This window comes from Taeniopygia guttata, chromosome 7 (assembly GCF_048771995.1).
Source record: "Taeniopygia guttata chromosome 7, bTaeGut7.mat, whole genome shotgun sequence".
Lineage (NCBI taxonomy): Eukaryota > Metazoa > Chordata > Aves > Passeriformes > Estrildidae > Taeniopygia > Taeniopygia guttata.
Window position 1 is genome coordinate 14,718,690 of NC_133032.1, and position 25,124 is coordinate 14,743,813.

Genomic DNA, 25,124 nt, shown 5'->3' on the forward strand with positions numbered 1-25,124 from the left:
CCATGGACATAAGTCACTTGCTAATTTGATTCTTACATTTAGACACCAGCCTTTAATCTCATGCCTCATTGCCCAGGAAACAGTTGCATTTGTTCTTGGCTTCCATATTGTGATATATATATCTGATAGTAAAACAGTCATTCATTCAGACTCACCTGATGCTTTAGATTTTCCCATTTGAAGTGTGGCCTGAGGACATGAAAGGTGTTTTTTCTGTGAAGTGTCCTTTAGATGATGTTCAGAGAAAAAGTAGGACATCAGTGATCATTGTGTCGTGTGGCTCCAAGTGACACAGGTAGAATATGGATAAGCAAATCTACATGAGTGGATAATGAAAAAAGTTAGCTTCCTTAAATTTTTGCATCATGAATAAACATTTAATGAAATATTTATACAAGATTTATACAAGAATCAGAAATTTCTAAAATGGATTTGTTTAAAAACCACAGGGTAGAATCCCACAAGCAAAGACATCTATAGATGCACCTACAAAAGCCAGCACAGCAAATCCAATCCCATTTCAAGCTGTGTTCAAGCATCAATGCAAGATCCACTTATATGATGGTCCTCTGCAAAAAAACACCACCTTTTTATCTGAAATAACAGATATTTCTATATATATTTGAAATAACATATATATTAAATAACAAATATTTCTATAACATAAGTTATAATAGTATTTTTAAATTATTTTCAGCTCTAATTTAGTTGAAGATTTCCAAATAAAGACAAACAAAACCCCCAACCTCGTTTTACTTCAGCAACTGCTAAATTATTGGTACAATATAGTAAAGTTGTTCAAGTTTATTAGGCATCTTTCAGAGACCTAAGTGATAAATGAGGCAATTAGAAAAGACTTTATGAAAATCCTTTACCAAAAAAAAGAAAAATCAACAGTCAAAGGAGTACGAGCAGTAGAATCACCTCTGTACTCAACAGAAAATTTATAATCAATGCAAAAATGCATTCAATACTCTGTTTAGTTTCTAAGGGTTACAGGAATTGATTCTTTTTTCAATTCATGTTTTCTGAATTATTTCCAGAATTTCTTCACTTTTAATATTAATTAGAAGATAACTAAGTAAATGTTTAGTCTCCAATATTATGTTTATTACCCTACTTTTTTCCCTGTAATTTTTCAAAAAAAGTACCAATTCTTTATTTCATAGTCTAAATCACCTTTTGATTTTCTCCTATCTACTTCGTATTTTCTTTTTAGAATATTCAGGTACTTGTTGGCACAAACAGAAGAAAAATTTCAAAAGTGAATGTATGAGAATATATAGAAATAACATGGTAAATTCAGACACACAAACAACACAAACTTAAAGCACTACTCTTTTGCTTATCCAAACAGGCACAATTAAGTAGCACTGCATAATTTTTTTTTTAATCGCTGTTATTCTTTGAGAAAAAAACTCAAAAAATATTTTGGCAAATAAACGTGAACACTTAAGAAATCATGACCTAAATATTGATATTGCACAAACAGAAAAAAGACTACATTAATCAGATAAATCACTCGTTCCATGAGTTACAGGAACAACTAGGATGATACATATCCAGGAATTTCACTTTAATAATTTTTAAGCAAACTAAAATGTCTATTTTTAGCATTTATATGTAATTCCATGTATTGCTATGACTCACAAATCTTTCTAACTTTAAAAGTAGTTACCACTACTAAAAGGGGAGAATTTGCTAGCAGTTAGCACCTTAAAATTAAAAGGATAATGGGAGCACTTAGCAAATAATATATTGATAAATATCAACTTTTACATGGCATCCTCTTTAAAAAATGTGATATGGAGGCAAAAGTGCCTATCCTTAGTTATCAAGTCCCTGCAGCAAGTCAGCACCTGAATTCATTTATTTTTGATCCTAAAAGTTCATTTGAGTTGCTTCATCTCTACTAGTCATGAGGTTCACAAAACAAATAAAAAGCCACAGAGCTCCATTTCCAAAAGCAGGCCACAGCAATATTGCCTTTCCAACCAGCTGGAAGTGGGCACAGGCCTCTTGAGGCACTAGGCAAGTGCCCACCACACAGCCCCCCATGCCAAGCCCAAGGTGGGACTGTTGTTCCCTGGGGGGCACACCCTGCCAAGCAGAGCCCCCCGAGAGCCCAGGGCTCTCACTCCATCCCACGTGTCCAGCCACAGACTCCCTGTGCCAGCCTGACAAGGTGGGAGGAAAAAAGGGAAGGATGCTTTCCTGCAGAAAATTCATGGCTTGAGGATGGTGCATCATTACTTCAGATTAATCTGATTTTTCCCTGACCTAAAATAGCACTAAGCTCTATCTCCTCACCTGCTCTTCAGCACTGGCTCTGCCCAGCCCCTGTCCTCAGCCCTGGGCAGCTCTGCAGGAAGGGGAAGACAGCAGTGCCATATAACCTGTATTTAGGAAAATCCCTGATCACAGACTTCCATTCAGAGATTATTTTTTATACAGGAATAACATTTGAAAATATAAACCATCAGATCTCCTGCATAAATATACAGGAATTACTTTAATGGGGCAACAAAAACTTTATCAGCTGAAGTCTGGTCTTGTAACTCCTACAAGATTTATAGGATTAAATTTGGTTTCTTTTCAAAGTCTCACTACTGTATAATTCTTTACTTTTAAGCCTCTTCTTCACCATCTTTTAGTCCCAGAAGTTCCCTCAAACCATGCAAATACATTTTTGAAGCACGGATTAGATTCCTCATGTTTAATAAAAAGTCTACCTAAATTATTTTTCAGCTTTGTTATAAATGAATATTGTGAAGTCTTTCAATGAAGTGAACATACCTCTATTCTGTTCAAACAAATCCACTCCAATATTAACATTTTAAGGATTCATGCAAAATATTACCAATACACATATTGCATATCCAGTATTTGTCCCACATTAGCAAAGCAAAACAGAATTTTTTGGATCCCCAGCTGTATTGCAAGTCAGAATCATACTTCAGTTCCTTCATTCTGTTTTGTATAACATTAGCCGTAAAACTTTCACTATTTTTTTTTCAGAATTACTACAGTCAGGCCTTACTCAAATCTACAGTCAATCAACCTGACTCACACCATAGCTTCTCTCCCTAAAGAAAGGGCTGAATAACTCAAAGGACCCTGAATCTCATCTGCACTCCCAAACTTGCATCACACATTTGGAAACCATTTCACAAAGTTACTTTATAAACCTCTATAATTTGATTTAACCCTGTGAGATGGGTCTCACACTGTACTGGTGACCAAGCAATGCCACTTGTGCAGCAGCACTTGGCTGAGTCCCCAGGACGGGGCTAGCACCTTCCTCGTCCCTGGAGGAGCCTGACAGAGCTGCCGAGGGGTGACAGGCACAGGCAGAGCTCCCGGCAGAGGCACAGGGCAGGGACTCACCTGTCAGGCACCCGAGGAGGGGCAGAGGCTGCTCTGTTCCAGCCACCAGCTGAGCTTTTACTGAGAGCAGCACTGGGGACACACCTGAACTCAAGGCAACACCATCTGGACTAAACTATCTCCTTCCCCCTCCCACCCATCTCTGCACACGTGCTGAGCCATCAGCCTTTAAAATTATCCCAGAATTTGCTTCTGAGCTCATTTTTTGACAGCCAGGCCACACATATTTTGTATTTAGTCAGAATGGAACCACAGCATTAAATTATTTCTAATTAACGCCACATTCTAGTTGTGGTTTTATGTCCAGTACTGTAGGAGAGATCTTACACTCTAAGCAATGTGCTTTAATGGGATTTTATTTTGAATTCATTACTATATCTTATTTGCTTTTGTAAATGATGTCCACTTTTTTCCTGCCTATATTATGAGACTTAAATATTTGATTATAATCCTATTAAAACAAACAATTCTATAAGCATTTAAAGACTGGTTAAAAAATGAAAACACCTCACATTTCTGGACTGCTAAACCCGCTGTATAGCTATATGTTCTCTCTCTGTCTCTCAAAAAATTGATTTTTAGAGCTTTGCCATGAGCCTTTGCAGTGTTTAAGACAAATGGATTGCATTATTGAATCCAACCCTCAGGAATCTTACTTCAAAATAAATCAAAAACCAGAACAATTCTTTCCTGCAGGCCCACTAAAAGCTTATGTAGAAAAAATAATTAACAGCTTCACAAAAACAAAGTAAGTTTTATGTGACTAATAGCATGTTTGTAACAGCAAAATACTAATAACCCTTGTGTACAAGGACAGTCATCTCTAAGTAGGAAAAATTAATTAATAAATTATTGTGCAAAGCTGTCATTTTTATGTAGCTGTCAACTGCTTCAGAGTCTTTTTTTCCAAGATCTGGAAAATGAGGTCAAGATCATTTTCTGCCAATTAATTCAGATAAAACTGTTGTAAAAATCACAGATTTTCTGAAAAGCAAGCATTTCCTGTGGGTCATTAATATTCTAGTTAGAAAAAAAAAGTCCATTTCAAAGTTCAAAGTAAAGGGTCATATCACTCAGCCATAGCAAACCATCAGTATTTACATACCTACAGAGTACTCTCTCTACAGGTACATAGACATACAAGTATGTTATATAAGCAATTACTCAAATTAAGTCACATTTAGTGACTTAAATTGTCCCACACAAACATGTGTGGAAAATTAATATGAATGAGCTAATCCTTTACTCTTTTATGGTTGTGCAACCCACAAGGTGGTGTCAGTGGAGCTGGTTCTTCCCTCCCTTGCCCTTGTGCTCACTGCTGTGCACAGCACTCACCTCCGGCAGAACATGAGGCTGCCCAGGCTCCCTGCAGCCACTGCACCCCCGGCTGGGCCCTACTCCTCAGCCCCACCTCCTGCACCCATCAAAGCTGTTTGCACTCATTTGTTCCAGCTGGCTGTGGTCCTCCCACGAGGTCATTATAACCACCCTGTTCACCTGCCACAGCCCCATGACCAATACAAGATGTTTATGAGCATCTGCAAGAGGCAAGTGCATCAATTCCTGCCTGCCAGGAGAATCCTACTGGAGGCTTGAATGTGAACACTTGTGGAAAAAGATAGAAACATTAGTATGGGTAGGAGAGACATAAAAGGCTTTAATACTTGGTATTATGGGTATAGTAACATATTTTAGATATTTTCTTATATTTTCAGCAGTACTCCAGGTTGTTCTTAGTGCATAAAGAATATATTGTTCAGTTTCCTCTGCTGAAAGTATGGAAGAGCATTCCCTGAACACTGTAAATTTAAACCATGATTTCCTCAATTTCCATTGTATAGGAAGATGTGGCTGGTTATATTGTTGTTGCTTCACCTGTCCTCAACAATTCATATTAATTTCAACTTAAAATTGCCAACAAATCAGTTCAGAACCCTGACTTTATCTATCTGCCTGCCGAATTTGGCATCTAGGTGGAGGACTCAGCTAAAAAGTCCAGTGAGAGATTCTGGTGTTATTGAGCACAGTTTCCTAAGAAAGCTGCTCTTCATGGAAAGTATAACTATAGTGGCTTGGCCTATCTATCAGCCTGGGTATGAATATGGACTAAGAGTGTACAAAGTTTGGCCCTCCACAGCTAAAGCTATTCACATTTACCTTTAGTTTTAACTTTAATCTCTCAGACTCCTGATTTGTTTTAGCTGTGTTAGATCAGATTTCCTGTCTCTGCTGTAAATGACATTCCATTTTCATCCAAGCAGGGGTCCCTGAGGTCCTTTTGATCCAATCAATTAGAAGACTTATTTTTCTTGTGGCCAAGCTACATTTTCCTTTCATCCATTTAACCAGCCCACATACAGTCTCTATGAGGTGAAAAGTAGAGCCATAGCTTGGTGCATTTATTTGCTCTATGACTTTTCAAAAGGAACTAAGTTGCCCATATAAAACTATAGATCCCTAGCATACATTCAGAAAGTTTTACACAGCTTCTGAAAGTGCAGGAGGAAGCAGCTGGACCCAAAGCGTGCTATGTTCCACTTTTGCACATGCAAAACCAGGTCAGTGCTGCACACCCAACCACTTACTGCGAGGTCCTGCACTGTGGTGTTCATAGTAGTTACTCAAGTAGAGGTGAGTCAGTGCAGTTTATCTGTTCATTTTTTTCTGTACACAATATTCACTACTGCAGAAGTATTACACTGATATTTAGAACTAGATTTTTTTTTTTCTACATAAACCTAAACACATAAAGAAAAGGTGATAATCATGCCTTTCTTCTGAGAATCAACATTAATCCCTGTAACTTTTGACACATCACCAATTTATATCTCAGTTTGGTTTACCATAAGTTATACCTTAAACCAAACTCCCCAGATTTCTGAGATCTACACAAAATCCTTGCTACACCACTTCCCTCACTTGCTATTCCTCACAAGTGCCCCAGAGCATTACCTGTCCCATCATACAAGCACTGCTTTTCAGAGGCTGTCTAAGCCTTCCTCACGTCATCATCAGGACACCGACTTCACTGTCCCCATAGAGGATGCAGCATCTCTCCAACAAACTGGAAAATTCAGCAGTGGTCCAAGAACCAGCTCTGGCCTGGGACAGACAAGTGTAGTGTGTTAAGAAAGCAGCCTCACCTTTGCAGTGCCTGATAAATCACAAACGCTGCAGTGCTCTGTACTTCTAGACAGAAAAAGCTAGTAGATATCCTATAGTCTGGTCTTTAAAACTGGCATGTAAGTGATTTCTCACACTTAGATTGGGTGTTAGACTCTGAGGATGTAATCTTCCATTTTATTCAATGTTTCACAGCAGAAAATGCCATAGTATGAAAAGAAAATGCTGAGATAGGAAAAAGTCAAGTCTTGGATGCAGATGAACATGTACTGACTTGAGCAAATCACAAACCCTTTTCATTCAGATTTAAAATAATGATGATTGATGATGATGATGATGAAGATAAAGTAAGTCACTGTTCTGGTATTTTATTATGAAATGTTGTTAATTTCAGTCCATATCTATGTTCAAGAAGAAAATATCTTACAAAAATAATTTTATTCCCTTCAATTATTTTTTAAATTATTTCTGGTAAAGAGTGGGTCCAACATTTTATTTTTGTGACTAGACAAAAATTGCTTTCCTCTTTTGTAAGACACAATACCAGATCTCAATTTCTGTAATGAGCTGTACAGAGATGGTGAAAATGTAATGAAGAGACAAGACCAAAATTCAACACTAGTCACTCCATTTTTTTGTAACATTCCTGAGCACTCAAAGTTTCCTATTTCAGATCAATGCATAAATTATATTTAAATTTTATTCTGACTTTCACAATGCTCCCAGAAGCACTCACAGCTGTAATTTGCCATTTTAGTCTAAATGAAAGGAATACATTTTGCTCTCATTGAACCACATAACCTCATTGACTTCAGTGAAACAAGGAGCACGAGAACAAGTCAAGCCTAAGTGCAATTACAGTATGTACACAGAGCGCTGTATGTGCTATTTACAATGTGATGACATTTTGGAGCGAAAGGTAAAGCTGATCCTGCTACATTAGAACAACAAGATAATTTCATCAAAGAAGCAGCAGTAACATATGATGTGTTACTGAGTTCTACTTTAGTGTTTTTCATTTGTTAGCATTTTAATTTGGTACTGAACAAAACTAACAAGTTCACAAAAAATATTAACATTACCACAGTGCTGTGCTGCAAGGTAAAAAGATAGCTACAGCAAATTAAGGTTATCCTGTTTAATTTAAATCAGGGAATGGAAAAGGAAATCTTATGACCCTTCTTTGAAATATTTTCTATATAGGGAGAACACATAAAGGCATGCTATATAATTAACCAATAAACCAGTGTTTCAAGGCAAACACTAGAATACTAAATAATGAGTACAATTTAGGTTTGTTGCAACTCCAGTGATTGGATATAACTGCTCCAATCTCTGCAGGCAATGTTTAGAAGTTGAATTTTCACATCCCCACACCCATGTCCTGAAGAACATGCTCAGCAGCCACCTCACCTTCTCTTCACCCAGCCCTCAGTCCTGTTCTGCCTTAACAGCTTATCATGGCTCACATGCATATCAAAGCAGTCATGATACAATGACTTCATAGAATCACCCAGAATTCACAAGTTGCATCTTTAAAAAGTCCCCAACTGCCAGGCAATAGTATAAATGTATAAAAATATCCACATAGACATTTTGCATTATAGGTCAGCAACAGAAAATTACAGTCATTATAAATAATGAAGTCTCTGTCAGGCTTCAGTGATGGAAAAACTGAAAGACACTTAAAGAGGATATCCCTCTGCCTTCCCCACACAGACATCTATTTACTGGTCCCAGCCTGACAGTGAGGAGAGGCAAGGAAGTAGCTGCTCCACCCACCACAACCCTCAGACGTGAAGACCCCTTTGGGAATCAAACTTTAGGAGGGGCTCAAAGCAAACACAACTTCTGCTCTGTGAGCCAACAGCAGTGGTGTAAAAGGCAGCTACAAACTTGAGAGTTCCTGCTGCTCCAGCACGCACAAGGCAAGTCCTGTAACTGGGGATCTACAGCTTTGGGGAATGTGTCCTTTGCCTATCCTATGTCAGTGATGCAAATCCTCGTGGTGATTGGATTGATTTGTTCTCTTCTCTGTGCTTTCTATTAAACCATGTTTGCAAAGGATTAAAAACAGCTCCAGTAAGTCTCCAATGATAATGTGAAACAAACATTTAACGTGTTTCAGATAATATATGCAGAATTTAGATGCATTTTCCTTAGACAGAATTGAGAGGAATAAAGCAGGTAACAGTAAGGACAAGTCAGCCTGAAGATACAACCTCAACTGGCTAAAGTAAATAAGCTTTCCATGTCCATCATCTGTGCCAGAGCCACATGGTCGTGGCTGGCCACAAAGTAGAAATAGAAGACCAGATCTGTCTGAGAAACATGAAACAGACACTATAGCTTCCACAAGTGTCCAGTTTTACAGCACAGTTTTACATCCTGAAAAGCAATGACACATTTTTACTGGCAAATTAGCCATATCCTCCTTTCACTCCATTCTGCAAAATTACCTGGCCATTAATAGGAAGATAAAGATTTTTAAAATCTTAAAATTTCAAAAACATGAGCAGTTACATCTCAAGTCTGGATTTAAATAATGTTGTATGCTGAAATTATTTCTTTATTTCTTTATCAGAAGGTCTTAAAAAGCCACTCTACCTGGTGGCTTAGTGGCTTGGGATATTTGGTGAGGACTGCTCACTAAATATCCCAGACAGTAGAGATCTGATTGTTTTTGAGGTGCAAAAACAGGTTGCAGTTTGTTAAAGTGGGTCTCCAATTTTGGGAAGATAAATATTGTTCTATCCCCATTTGACAAATACAGCAAACATCACCAGCACAATTGTGGGAGAGTGTAGAATGGCTTGGCATTGCTCTTTCGAAATTCATGACCAAATTTCAAAAGTGATAAAAAAAAATTGTAGGAGGAGATGTGTGTCAATTCAATCACTACAGTGGACTGCAAATGCATGATAAATTACATTACATGTTTTCCCAGACTATCTTTAAAATCCTGAAGTGATTGGATGTAATCTATGATTGGAATAACAACATGAGCATCATCAGAGAAGTGTATTCCACAAAACTGAAAGGTTTAAATAGCACAGCTACTCATAGAATTTGTACTACTTCATTTGGCAATCTGTGTGCAGATTTGTCACTTGTTCAGCTGTTCCTAATAGGGTCATTTCTATAGCAGGCCTATGGTGACTTATGCTCCAGGATGATACAAAGCAATAGCACTCTAAAAACATTCCACAGTACAAAACCACTGCACAGAGTGATTCACTTGTGATGTGAGATGATTACATAGTCAGCTCTGAAAACCTCAGTTTCACTTCTGTTGATATGCCTTGGCTTTCCAAGTGCTTAAACTCATTTCTAGGATGGAAGATGTTATCTGGTCTGTCATTAACGTTCTGGAGAAGACAGAACTACTTTTCTCTTTAATCATCATCATGAAGTTACAAAATTGTTAGTATCAAACTAGCTTAAGTTTGAGATTCTAACCCAAAACTTGATGACAGAAATGTCAGCGCTCTGTTTAGACATGACAAGGAAACCTGAAAGCTAGGGAACATTGAATAAATGTCCTATGACAGCTGCCCTATGTGGCAGGTCACCAAATTAGTAGCACACAGCAATTAAAACCACTCAGACTTTTAGCTGGCGACATCTTCCCTTGACCCCCTAACAGCAGCAGAACTTTCAGTGCTTAACTTCACAGGGCTGGATATGCAAGAGTCTAATACAAAGAGAACTTTTAGATCAAAATAGAAAATTTGAAATAAAATGCTCTACAGTAAGTACTGGAGATATATTTGCATTAAAAGCATTTATGAACAATTATTTCAACTATTTATAACCTGTACTAGCTGCTGGCATCTTATTAAATCAGATCCTATTAAGTTATATCCCCGAACTTAAAAGCTCAACGCATAATGAAAAAAAACCAAAGCCCAGCAAAGCAAATTGCATAAAACTATAAGTAGAGAGGAAAATATGCAAAGTAGAAGGATAATGGAAACTATTTAGTGTATTTTCTAAGTACACCTGTAAGTTTGCAGAGAGAGGTAGCACTGTTTGTGAGATGATTTTATATAGCAGACAAAAGAACAGATGTGATTTTGCGTACACAACACCAGTGAGGCCTGAAAATGAAGCCATAGACTTCAGCCTAAAGGCAGCTTGCAAATAAATCTCTATGTTTAAATTAATTATGGTAATCATTTATTAAATTTGAAAGAAAAAGCACCTTTGGAGAAGAAAGTAGTATTAGCAAAAATGGAGATGATTAGCTCCTGTGGGATAAGCTTGACAGATAATTAATTAATTATTGTCCTTGAAACACTGAGGGTATCCTACACAGAAAACTGCAATGTATCATTTAAAAAGTATCTATTGAATACATGATTTGTGTCCAAGAGTACTGAGAAATTTCTTTTCCAAACTCTTCTTACATGAAATGATGATGTTAGATGAAGCTGTATCTCATATTCTCTTATGTAAGAACTTTCTAATTGCAACAGTAGCAAGAACCAGAATGTTACTAAAAGGCAGGAAGAGGGATCTTTGGAAAAATTATTTCACTATATAAGCCACTGGAAGGAGAAATTACAGTTTAAATAAACTCAGTTTTGGGTTAGAATCTCGAACTTAAGCTAGTTTGATACTAACAATTTTGTAACTTCATGATGATGATTAAAGAGAAAAGAAGTATTAGCATATTGTTTTTGAAAACAAGTAAGCAAAATAAAATGTTTTTATAAGCTGGGTTTTTTAAAATTTACTTTTCAAGTAAATGGAAATAATTTGTTAATTCAGAACTAGGACAAACTGGTCCCTCCAACTACGCTAGGGAAATCTGAAAGGGGGATTTCTGGTATAGAAGTGAAAGGCAAGAACCCTGGCCGTGTGACTGACAAAATGATCAAGGCTTCTACTTTTCATAATGTAGAAATTGGCAGCATCATCAGTGTTAGTGACAGATCACCAGTATGGGTGATCTTCTGACAGACAAAAGTATTGTCATGAGCAAGTGCACTAGGCAACCGCTGGGCACATTTCTATTGATATCTTCAGCAGCATCTGTAATCTTAATGTTAAAATCTGGAACTGTCATTTGTCAGGGGGTGTTTAGGCTTCCTTTAAAGCCATTGCACTTCTAATGCTAACCTGATGGTGCCAAGAACCATTTCCACCAAATGTTTTATTCAACAAGACTTAAGAGAGCAGTTTGTCAGATGTGCTTTCTGTCATTCTCTAGTATGCCAGATCTTTTGATATTTAGCAGAAAAGGTAAAAGTAAGGATGAGGGTCAGCAAAATGTAAGAAATAGAAAACTTTTTATTCCACTTTTCCTGTTTTCATGTTGTTCATCTCAAAACCACAATTTAAAAATCTCAGATAAGACAAGTTTCATTATTTTTTAAATTTCTTAACTACATAATGTTGTACAAACTTAATGGCTATGCAGCAGATTTATCATGAGGAACAGGCATTATAGTTTGACAATTCTAGATTACTGTTCTTTATACAGCACTACTTATTCAGCAGTACTTCTGCACTTTTTGTGATCTCAAATTTTTGAAGGAATTCCTGTACGTCAGAAGACAAAACCAAATATTTAAAAGTTTGAAGGTCAGATGAGGTCTTATATCTGAGCATGCAATAGTGAGTTGTAAATCTTAAGTGAACAGGCACTCTTTCTCCCTTTATGTGGTGCTTACATTTCTAATTACAATATGAAAAAAAAAAGATATATTTATTTATTTAAAAGCCTTTAAAATTATTATTTTTAAAAATTAAACTAAAACTTTCCACATCTACCCATTCAAATCTAAATTAATATAATGCTGAGAGATCCATTTATATAAAAATCCTGATCATTAATTTTCTCTATAAGCAATGTCCTCATTAAGGAAGATGTAGCTCTTTAGCTAGAAAATTAAAGAAAATGTTAAAGTTGCACTGATCAACAACTAGTGCAACTATCTAATGAGCTCTAATATTGGACTGTACATGTTTATTTTTACAAACATCTCAACATCTCCACTACTGATACCACCCATCACAAAGAGCCATTTCATCACAAACATTTTTCTTTCCACTGTGGACTAGATCCAGCAGCTGACATGCAGGAGCTGCAGATGCAGTGCCTGCTGCAGCTTGGAGTCTCTCAGGAGAATCTGAGACTCATTTTATCCTTACTATGTCAAGTTTATTTCTCTGCTGCTTGTAAAGCATATCAAAAAACACAAAACAGTTGACTTGTATGTAAGAACATCAGAAATCCAATGACATTTAAGAATTTTTCTTTGCCTTGCAGTCTCCTTGGTTTTTATCTTTTTTTTCTAATGTGGAGTAAAGACTCTAAAAGCTTTATTTAATTTTTAAATAATTGTGTTTATAGTAAAATGCTTGAGAGCACTAGGAACTTGATCTGGGCACAGGCCAGTTCCTATCTGCCATTTTCTCTTAAGTTTAGCTCCTGTGACAACAAAAGAAGGCAGCATCTGCCCCTAAAAAAGGTGTTATAGAAGCAATAAGCAGACATGCTGGACATGGACAAGGCTTAGGGTGGTGAAGGGACAGAGGTGATAATGAGAATTCTAAAAGTAGCAACAGAAATAAATACCCAGTCACTTGGGCGTTGAATAGCACAGGTACTCTTTTTGAGGCAGCCACCACTTCTTTCAGTATTTACTAGACATAATAAAGTAAAGAGGGAATATAAAATTCCCATCTGGTATTTAAAATTCCAGAATCCTGACCAGGTCTTTAAATGTTATCACATGCTAAAATAGGAAAAGCCAGATGCTACATTTATAAAGTCAATGTGCTGCATCTTCTCAAAATCCAAGAGCTGCCATGGCTAAATCTAGTCTGTTTGGATAATTAATCAGTTAAACAGTTAACCTTTACCAGAGATATAAAGCAGTGCATGGTGTGAGATACAAACAGCCATGCATTGCCCAGGCCAATTATAGACACCAGAGACAGAAAACCAGGCATCAGCAGGACTTTGAAATGATCCTTGGTAAATTAGCCTTTGCTTGGAACACATTCTGGATTTTTCATGTTTGGAGTCTACAGCTGTAGCTGCTGATCTGCAGTTAAATAGGCTGCTATGGGGCAAGACAGGGGTCACAGTACACAACTCTATTTCTTCCCATTGTATCTATCAAACAAATCTAGGCTCTATTCAAAATACTTAAAAAAAATAAAGAATAAGCCAGCCAAACCAGAGGCCTAAACACATACTAGAAACACATTGTGGAGCCATTTCAGAAGTATTTGTTACTATCTTGGATGTTCTTCAAGAAGACTAAGCAACAAAAAGCTTGCAAATGCCACAAGACCCATCCCACTCGAGATGAAAGATAACAGCAACAGCAGTAGCACAAGAAGCTTGACACTCATTTATAAATTTAAAAATCAAAACTGTATCTGGAAGCTATATCTGTGTGTGCACATAATCCTAGAGCAGAGAGAATGAATGAGCAGCAAAAAGGAAGAATCTCTCCTCAAGCAACAGCTGACAACAGGGTTTGTGTAAATGCTATTAATACTGAGAGGCCCAGACAGACTTCAATAACCTCACAGAAGTAAGAGGAAGGACAACCACGCTTGGCAAAAACCCCTCTCTTAAGCCACCCGGACAGCCCTGCGCTCCAACCTGCATGCAAGCTGTCCTAGTTCAGCAACAGATGCTGAACCTGGGCTGGTTTGCTCCCTGAAGGGCTCTTCTTATGCACTGTGTGGGATACAGAAAATAACATTGTTCAGGCAAACCCTCAGGCAAAGTTTTTGCTGTAACAGAAGACTCCAGATGACATTGTTAGGTATGTGCTGCAAACCAAACACCTCTTGCCAAATGCGATGCCTATAATTAAATGCACCATTTAAACAGAAAGCAGAGCAGCAAAGAGATACATGCTCACTTTTAGCTGGCTGAGACTACTTCTGCAATCACCTTGTTCTTACTCATCAAGTCATTAAATTGCTTAATATCCATTGGACATCAAGGAAAAGCTTCCATCAAGCAGGAGAGCAGAAAGTGTATTATTAGACTGCATATATCACAATTATACAAACACTTTATGAGACCTCTTCTACCACATGTTGCCCTTGAAAGTTTTGGATCATTTCAAAGCATGAAAAAACATTGAAAAATGTGTTTAACTTACATATGGGTGTCCTACACTTGCAGAAGTCCATTTCCATGGACTCTCTTGGGTATTTTGTAGAAAGATACAGAACTAAATTCCCAGTCCTTAACCCAGATGCTGCCCCAGAACCAACATAAGAGGTAAAACCATGAGGTACTGGCTCTGGCTCCTGTTGAACCCCCCCATTGCCAGCTGTGGGAAGGACAGTCCAGGTGGGCATTTGGACAGGCCTCCAAAGCACCCCAGGTCTCCAGCCTCCATCTCTTTCAGACTGAATGACAACTGGGCGGGTGAGAATACCATATTTAAAGCATGGATTTGGGACTGAAAAATCTTTTACTGAAGCATTGTAGCACCAAGATTCACCACTGCTCTGGGAAAGGAGTTATCCTGGTTTGCAGCTTATCAGACAATAGTGAGCACTCCCAACAGGAAAAAGCCAGGGCCAAGCATTCACACCTCCTATTAAGTTCAGTTGCAGTAACACTGCTGAATTTTGTATAAGCCTTGTAACAAAGGTACAGTAACTACACTAATCAGAAATATTTTTCCTAGGCAAGAAGAAATGATTGAAATAACACACCACAGTGGGCTGTTACAGTCCTTTCACCCTGACAATGCTGTATTGAAACAAAAAATCATAGTCCTTAAAAAAATTCTTTCATACTCTGACATTTAATCTCAGATGTCAATAGTAAAGCTACAGCAAAATGAGTCTAATGGGCTCTGATGGCACTCAAGATCAACTGCCAAACAAAGAATAAAGGCAGAACTGAAATGCCCACTACATATATTTTCTGCACTTTCTATCACCTAAAGTTATAGCTAAACAATTTCTAAACAATGCTGCAAAAGGAACTTCACACAGCAGGTTTTTAAAAACTTAGAGATTCACCAACAAAGGTGATTTAATTGGTTTGGTACCTATTTTTCAGATTGGTTTCTTGTGAGCACTGTATAATGCTTAATCCATCCTGCAGAAGATTGCTCAGTCCCTCTGAAGGGCACTTTTTAAGCAGCAGGTGCCTAGGGGCACTGTTACTCAACAGGAGTCTAATTTATGAATGGCATTCAAGGATATAGATGCCAGCTGTATAAAGACAACTCCCTGCAATCTCTCTCCCCCCAGAACTTGAGATACTAGAGCATGCTGAAATTTGAGACTTCTTCAGTGACTCTAGAGGTATACAGAAAAAGAGGTAGATGGCTTAGAATACATAATCTTATATACTGACATGGAATACTGTGCTGCAGTCTCTGGCTTTGTGATACTGAGCAAATGTTTTTGTCTTCCATTTCATTTTATCTACAGGGGTGGCTGACAAATTACCTGCCTCTCAATCTAATATATCTACTTTTGGAAACTAGCAATGTTATTCTTGTTACTGCTGGTTTCATCATTTCTCAAATTAAAAGATGTTATGCCTAAACTTTTTGTTACTAGAGCAAGGCAACCAATTTTTCATGTATGATTCTATCTGATGGTTTTTCTTCCATATGTGCTAGATATAGATATAATTTAGAGGTTATTTCCTGCCAGCCAGGATAATAATCTGTTATTACTTGAGGAAGAAAATACTTTTGGTGGTCCAAATACAGTGTACTGGGCATCTAAAGAGTGATTGTAGATTTTTGTCTGTTGTCATATCACTAAGACACTAAAAATGTCAGCCATGCTTCTTCCAAACAGCCTAAATTGGAGAGCAAGTTTATTCATTCTTAGCTTGTCAAGTCACTTTTAAAAACTGATCTTGGGTTTCAGAGAACTTTTTCCTATGTTTTATAACTCATAGCAAAGCAATCTTCTTACGTGTGTTTTTCATACACGCTGTCACTCTGAAGTCTTTAATAAAATGTTATTCAACACCAACCCTGCCCTCTCCTGCTACAAGGGAGAGACTACTTGTAGTAGTTTATTAAAATGGCAGCATATTGCCATATTAAAATTGCTTTTATGATCATAAATGCCAGTGCATTTATTTTAAGTCACCATCACTTTGGGCATCTTGGATTGCTGCAAGGTCAAGTGAACACCTAGAACGAGAACAGCTTATGTAAAATAAAGTTACACCTGAAAGATGACGAGGCAGATTGACTTCCCTCGCCTGTTTTGGTCACTAACCCTGCCTAGATGGGAAGTTTTCTCAAGTACAGTGATTAAATAGCATGTATGTGCTACTCTCAGGGGGTAACTTTGTTCCTAGAAGTGTTTAATCCCACTCAAAGACCTGACAGCCAGAAGGTGGATCTTTCTGCCACTGTGTTACCCAGTGAAGGTGCAATTAATATCAGGTTTATTTTGAAAAAACACATGTCAACAGGAGGAAGGTGTACATATGAATCTGGTGAAAAACTGGACACCGTTTAGTAAAAACTCCTCATCTTTAGCTCTGTTTATTATTGTAACTTCATTGAACTGCAAAAAATTTTTTAAAATTTCAAAAACTCAATTTGTTTCAAACCATAATGGTAAATAATTTGTGACACCAAGTAACTTCTTGCTTTTACTTTAGATGTACATAAAGAAAAATCACAGGCAAACCCAACACATTATTATTTTTAGCTGACCTGAGGGATTTAGCAATTTAGGTTTGAGATAGGGATTTTTAAAAAGGATTAGCTGCATATTGGCTCTTACCTTCCTACCAGTGGACACTTTAATCAACTTTTGGAGAGAAAACCATACCAAATTTTGTCGCTCTCAAAACATTTGGACTAAACTTGTTAATAGCCTTGGCCCAATGACAAAAGTTTGACCCCACATGCAAGAACTATAGGAACCTGATGAGTAAGTGATTGATATGCTACCTTCAAAACTGCAGCTTGGGATTGCATTTGGCCACAATATTGTACAACCCTTGGCAAGCAACCAGCAGTCTATCCCTCGTTACATCATTTGGAGGAAAAAAACAACAGCAAAAAGCCTCGGCACACACTCTGTTTTGGCAAAGACGTGGGAGAACAGCCTACCTGAGCCAAGCTGTCTTTGGCTTTTAAGAAGAATCTGGCTGATTCAGAGGCTTGTGACAGCCTCTCACTATGTTTTCATTTTCTGTCAAAATGAGAAAATCACATCCATCTTCAAAATAGCAGCACATTCTCAAATGCTGTTCTATTCATCCCACTTAAAGCTGCTAGATGCATGATCAGATTTCCTGTTAAAATCCAATTAGGTTTCCTGTTTAACTGCAGAGTGATCTAAGGAGAGTTAAAGGATCCAAGGGATCACTTGTTATTGTGAAAACAAAAAAAATTAAAGGGAAAGTATTTTTCTTAAGTCTTGACAAGTCCTTGAACTGTTTTCCAAAACTTTTCAGTAATCACTGAAATTTAAACATAAATATTTGATAGGCAAGCAAAAGCTTTTTGGTTTTTCACTTGTTTGCAATTGACACGAGAGGAGGAAATAGCTGTGTGCTTGGTCTTACTCCTGTGTAAAGAAATCTTGGGGCTATTGCTACAGTTCCCAAGGGAATAAGGGGAGCCCTCAGCTTTCTAATACTAATTTAAGGCAGGAGTGTGGTCATAAAAAGAAGTCTGCCCCATTTTGCCTCATCCTCTCATTTCAAAGTGAGGATGCCCCTTGGCTGTGCTGGTCCAGGCTTTTGTGTGACCATGAGGCACATCTGACCAGGGAACTGATCAGACTAAAAATTATCATGAAGCATTAATAAATGCATGGATATTTTTGTGGCAGTGCCAGCTTACAGACACACAGGCTCTAGTTTCCCAGATGCAAAGAAATGTTTTCCATCTTGATCTCATGTAGGTTTTTTTATCAGCTCCTGAAGCACTCATCTCCAAAGACAAGGCACAAGCAGCTGAGAAGGAGAAAGATCAGCCCCTTTCTCACGCTCTCGCTTTCCCTGTTAAGGAGGGGACCCTTATTCCCCTATTAATCCCCCTGATCCACTGAGGGGTTCCTGAGTTCTGAGAGGGCCATGTCCTGGAGGTCAGAGACTGCCTCGTGGCAGCCCGGGGTGACCCAAGGACAGGCAGTTTTGGTCCTGCCACGTGTCCAGCAGCATTCGCCTCTGCTCCCCTGTCGGCTGCAAGAAGCACGTATAGCAAAAGGCTGAGAGGAAAATGAGCTGGAATAAGGGTTAGAAAATGTAAAAAATTATTTGACTTTATCTCAAAAATTTGCTATATGGAGTTTAATTGATCCAGCCAGTGGAGGAATTGAAATAGAGTTTTTTACCCAGCATATTTTTCACAGAATGAATTAATGACTTGCTGAAAAGAAGATTTGCAGTTGGCATTTCAGGCAGCCTTACTGCCTGGCTCTGGAATTATTTGCATTGTTGTTCACACAAAAGGAAAATAAACTCAACCACTTGACTTCCTTTTCCCTGAAATATATGTCTAAGATCACGGTTCAGAAAGGAAAGCAAATGGCAGATGGCAGCATCTTTGCAAAGTACACAGACTCTGAGCTATACAGACAGGGAAATTGTTTTTTTCAAAGAAAAACACAAAGGAAGAGTGAGAAAGAATAACAAAGCAGTGAAGCTCTCATTAAAAGTACTGGGCTAGCTTTTGGTTATGTTGTTATCACATACACAAGAGATAAACAAGAAATTATTTACATCCATTTGTTTTGTGGCATTACTCTTCATTAATCTAGCAAGAAAGGTTTTTAAAGAATAAATTGAAATTTTGCGCACTTAGATCATCTGTCTTCCTCTCACCTTGAACCATTCCCTATGGGGAGGCTTCACTCTGCAATCCAGGCAGGATTGCCTGTCTTCCTCTGTGTACCCAAAGAGGGTTTAGCCAGACACCACCTGCCTCTCCAGCAGCTCTTGTCCCACTTTCCTGAGAGTGTCAGGAAGTAATTTCTTTTCTCCCAAGCAGCAGGACAAAGTGTTACTGATATTTGCATCAATTTTCAGGTTTCCTGCCCTTTTTCCACATGAGGAGAATGAATCTGAGCACACCTTCTTCCCTGATGGACAGACAGAGTGCCAGTGGAGACAGACCCTGGCTGTGCCATGGAACAGAGTCCCACACAGCAAAGCAGGGTTCCTGTGTGATCCCACAACAGTTGGCCTGACAGCTGCTTTACTGCATTTCTTTTCACTTCTGCTTCATGCTGCCTTTGATATCAGAGTAGCCAAGAAATGAAAGGAACCAAAGATTGCAGTCTGCTTTAAAATCTCTTTTGTTCAAGAGGTCTTTCAGATTAAAATATTACTGAAAGGAGACTGCTAAAAGTGAGAAAAGGTTTTAGGATGCTGAGGGAGCCCTACACAAGAGTTAAAACAAGCTCAGGAGAATCCCTGTTGTTTCCAACCACCTTATAAGCCAAACACCTTCCTCCAGAGGTCTTGGTTCACATTATTTATATAGCAATCTCTTCTGATTCTGCTCAAAAACTAAGCATCTCTGAAGTCTGGAAAATGATCAAAAGGGGTGTTTGATATTATGCTGCTTCTTATAAGAAAAAGTCTCCCAGAAGATAATGTGTCTCTGTTAAAACTACTCTATTTAATTCTTACAATCCTGTGGTATATATCAAGATTTGGACCCTTAAATTTCTTGGCATATTTTATTACTGTGTTATCTGCCTCCTTGGGGTATACAGCTGCTCAGTGAGCTTGTGTTTATAGAGCTCTTGAAGGTCCACAGATGGAGAGTAGAGAAGCAATCTATATTTTTACATTGTATATTCATGTACCCGCTTTTTCCTTAAGGCTTGGCCTCGAACACATGGATAACTAAGGTTTGATATGATTCCCTTGGGCATAATGACAGAAACATATTTTCTGTTTATTGCTTCACTAAGTTGATTTCTATCAGTAGTGCACTACATTCCTATCCTAGCAGGAGCCAACACATCCCAAAGAAAAGTGGGTGATAAAAAGAGAATATTGAGCTGTTGAGCTGCATTAGAATCAAGGCAGAATCAAGGCAGAAGACACCAAAGCAGAGAAACCTCACTGTGGTCTTCAACACTCTCACAAGAGGAACTGGAGGGGCAAACAGAGTCTCTTCACTCTCGGGACCAGTGACAGGACCCAAAGGAACAGCATGAAGCTGAGTCAAGGGAGGTTCAGATGTCAAGAAAAGGTTTTTTACCCAGAGGGTGGTTGAGCACCAAGCATGACCGAGTTGAAGAAATATTTGGACAATGCTGTCAGGCACATGGTGTGACTCTTGGGGTGTGCATTTCCAGCCAGGCCAGGAGCTGGAACAGAAAACACTGAGCAATGCTGCACACAAGCTGCTGCATAATCCTCTCTGGAGCAATCTTGTCATTACACACTTTACCTATGTCACAGCAGAGTTTCAAGAAGAGTCAATACAGAGAAGCAAAACTGTTTTCCCTGCTTTTCAATCCTGAATATACTTGAAGTAGTCTTTTATATAACAGTTCTTTGCCTTTGTTTTGAGAAATCCTTCAGTATGGACAAATGAGTCTACATTTATACCTACATCAACCCACCACAGGCAATGCAATTACAGGTGGAGAAGCCAACTGAAGAGTTTCCAATTATTCTGGGCAGTTCTGGTTACACTTCCTTAATCACAATAGGATAAAGAGAAAGCTAAATGTGCTATCAGCATAATGAGCCCACAGAAATGGCCCGTTACATTTAGCGACAGACAGACAAACACATATGGACAAACATTAGGCAGAAGTTTGTTTAGCTATTTTCCTAGTTACCAGTCACTGTGAATATCCCTAATTAACAATGCTCACAGACAAAAGATGTAAGAAATGAGTCAGTATTCCTGACTGCTCACAGAGATATCTACATTTGAAATTTATGTTCCCTAGTGAAAGCTTTTAAAGTACACATGGAGGACATCTCTAAGGACATAAGTGATAAGTTGAACAGGAATTCAGATTTACTCTTTACCAAAATGAACTTCTTCCTGCTGTTTTATCAGGTACCTAAGATTATCAGCCATATTCTGCCCACCTGGGAGATAAGAGTTATTAACAAGGAAATTCTTACAAAATATTTATCAATAACACTTTGCAAGAAAACTTCCTCAATTTTTGCTTTTAACAATTCTCAAAGAAGTCGGGTAAAATTCTGATCTGAGAACAAACGGACAATCTGTTAACTGGTTGCCTTCTACAGAGACACCCATGTTTCTTTTACTGATATTAATACACATTTTTCACAATTTTTGTAAAGGAGATACAGTGGAAAAATAAAGAAACAGTTTTTCGAGCAAGAAGGTGGACTAAGTAGACATAGCTGATAACCCAGAATGTGTTTTCATTTTACCTAAGGAGGCAGCAACCCATTTATGATGCCAAATAGTATTTTTCAAACGTCCTCTCAGCTGAGGACACAAGTTGCTGCACTTTAGAAATATCAGAGAAGAATGAGGACAGTTTTATTCCCATGGATTCATCAGGATATGTATTTACCAAATAACTACAGCATGCACTCCTTTATTTGATTTATCCAAGAAATCCCAGTATTATGAGCCCGTTTCAAAATAATGCCACAAGAAATATGGCCTCTTGTGTTGAGTGAATGTTTAAGTGTAACATTGCCCAGCCATCTATTCAACTGAAAGCTTCAGAAAACTAAATGCTGACAAATAGTCTGGGTTCATGTCTGTGAAATGTTCCACATGTGCTAACGGAAAGAGTCTGATGCTAGCTTGCTCTCAAATGTTAACAGCTTTGCAAAAACAATGGCCTCTCTTCTGCAGCAGAATTTTGTCTTGTTCAACCCCCAATAAAAGTAGGTTTTGATTTAGGTTTGAGAAAAACCTCATCTATCATTTAGTTATGACAAAGTGAAAAGAAACCTGTTTCTTTGTTTTAAGGAAATTATATACAGCTAAGAGACGTATGTGCTAGCCCTGAGCTGCACTGTGGTCAGTGGGCCTCTGAGCACCTACACTGGCTGGTGGCTACACCAACACTTCTGCAGAAAAGTGCCACTCCAGGTATTTCATGCAAGCATCCAAGGCAATAATTCCACTTTTCAGTCAAAGAGCAAGTGAGTCCCACTTTCCCAACAGGCCTGTCCCCTCTCTGTGAGCCAACTCACTTGGGAAGCCCGGGCTGGAGCTGCAGGTGCTGCTGTGGCAGCCGGAGCAGGGTGGGACAGAGGCACGGGACACGGAGCAGCGGAGGGCAGGGGGCACAGGAGGGGGCACAGCCAGCCCTGCCTGCCTGGTGCAGCCCACACTGCTCCAACTGCCAGGCTTAAGGCAATGCTTTCACAATGCCCTGACCAGGAGAAACCAAATAACCTCGGGGATCTCAATCATGACTTACCAACTGCCAAAAAGATAAAAGAACCAATAAAGTGTATGTCTAGGAAATGTTTTTCACATATCTGAGAAAAAGTAATTTGTTTATTGAAGATAAAAGTAATTTTTTGTTGTTGTGGGGTTTGTTAAGTTACAGTTCAGTGAGAGACATGCAATTTTAAAAGCAACAGCCTGTGTTAAATTTATCACAACTTCACAATGAAACCTGAAGCTTGACTTACAAACAGCTCATGGGGACAAATGCTTCACACCACAGCTTCACATTAATTACTGTAATGTAAACATGAAAAAAGCTGTACTGCAGTCCGTTCATGCGTGGACAGGTCAAGGCTCTGGGACCTCCTCAACATGAAGAATATTTCCAGGGAAAAGAAAAAAAAAAATCCTACATACACACACTGTCACAGTGCCCAACAATTTCCCTGGACATCTGATAATACCTAACCTCATCCTTAAACAGAACAGTTGAATTTATGCTATTAATATGATCAGCTAAAATCACTAATTACAAAATTTTCTAGCCTCACTGCTGTGGAAGAAATTGGAGAATAATATGAATTCTAGCTATGCCTATGATATTGTGGAATCCTTCCAGTTATTGACCATCAATACGAGTTTACAACAATATATTTATATATAGCTGTTTCCAGCCTTGTTTTGATGAATTTAAAAGCCAAGTTCCTCAAGCATCATGACTGGTATCTTAATGGGCAGGTTCAAAACTATTTTAGGACTTTTCCCAGTAAATCCAAAAGATTTAATTATTTGTATTTTTCTTTTGATGTCCCTAAGAGCATGTAAATTATGGCAAGTATATTCATTATCCAGTTTGATGAGTTATCATCACCACAGAGACTGTGATTTCAGGTGTTCTGGTCTTCATGTAATTGTTAGTCCTCCTTTTTTGACAAAGATTAATTGAGCAAAGCATATCTTTTAACATATGACAGCTATGAACCTTCTAAATAGAAGAATTTATTTTTCTAAAAAACCTGGACCTAAAATGAATGCGTGTACTTTCCTCCCTTCAGCTCAAGACTGTGCCTTCTGCATCTGTTACAGCCTCTTTCCACAATGTTATAGAGAAGAAAGTCTTTCTTTGCAGCACTGATTTGGTTTCAGACCCATTACACCCAGGCAGAATAAGCATTTAGAATATTTAGGAAACTTTAAATGAAGTTCCCAGAAAGGAGATTGCAATCTTCTGCAAAATTACCTGTGCCATCTGTCCAAAATTTCCTCCAGAAATTACTATGAAAATATACAGCCTAGAACATAACAGATCCCCAGATTTCCATGTAGATGTGTTCTTAATGTTCAGTATAATTATCTTCTTAACAAGATTCAGTAATAATCACAGACTTTTCCTTAGGTAATTTAAGGATTTCATAAATGGTGAAGGCATTTCAGCATCTTGGTCTATATACAGATGAAAGCCATGATCACAGAAAACTTAGAAAAATGTCTCTTTAGGGAAAATGAGAGGAGTTTGCTACATTTACTAAATAATTGAGCAGCTGCATTCCCTCTTTTTTCCAGGGAAAGGAAAAGGTACATTTTAGCAGAGATGCACAGTGTTAATTTGACTCAGTTGTGCTCTGTCTAACAGACTCCTGGGTGTCAGGATGAACAGCTGTGTTCTCCCTTGGCTTCTCACCCGGCTCATCCCCAGGAGTCAGTCAGCATCCTGCCTGCCTGCACTCCATCACCTCCCTCAGCAGCAGTGGCACAGCATGGACTACAGCTACGGCAACCAGCCAGGCTTCAAGAGCTGTGGCTTCTATCATGGGCTTCCACTGTGATCTAGACACATTCATACAACTGCACTTACATAGGATAGGCTTTCTTGAAAGAAAGATCAACAGCCTCTCAGCAGCCACAGCAGCATTCCAAAATATTGGCAAAATATTGCCGTTGAAGAATGACGTTAGCTGAACTCATTTAGCGTCCGCCTGCAAATTGCCCATGAACAGTTACAAGATCCTCAAATGTGCTCATTATCTGGAGGATTATTCTTGATGTGCAGTGAGCTCATAAAAGGTTTGCTGCAAATACAGTCCTCATCAAGACAATTACTTACAGAAGTTACACAGTAGAGCTTTCTGTGCTCCGACTGGATGGCTTCTCTGGCTTGCACAGCACAGCACAAGCTGTGAATAATGCAATTAAATGCACAACTTCGTGTCACAGTATGGAAACACTATGCTAAACATTTGCTTTTTGCCATCATCTATCCTCAAT

General features: G+C 38.4%; 1 protein-coding gene across 7 annotated transcripts in view; it reads left to right on the forward strand.

Annotated features, from left to right (window-relative positions):
* B3GALT1 (beta-1,3-galactosyltransferase 1) overlaps positions 1 to 25,124 on the forward strand; it is a 181,328-nt gene that overhangs the window by 146,817 nt on the left and 9,387 nt on the right. For 2 of the 7 annotated variants that reach the window (XM_072932200.1, XM_072932202.1), the window contains exon 4: positions 8,233 to 8,441. The exons of the other annotated variants lie outside the window; for them this stretch is intronic. The gene's annotated coding sequence lies outside the window, so the exon portion shown is untranslated. The remainder of the gene's footprint in view (positions 1 to 8,232; positions 8,442 to 25,124) is intronic. 7 annotated transcript variants of the gene reach the window in all.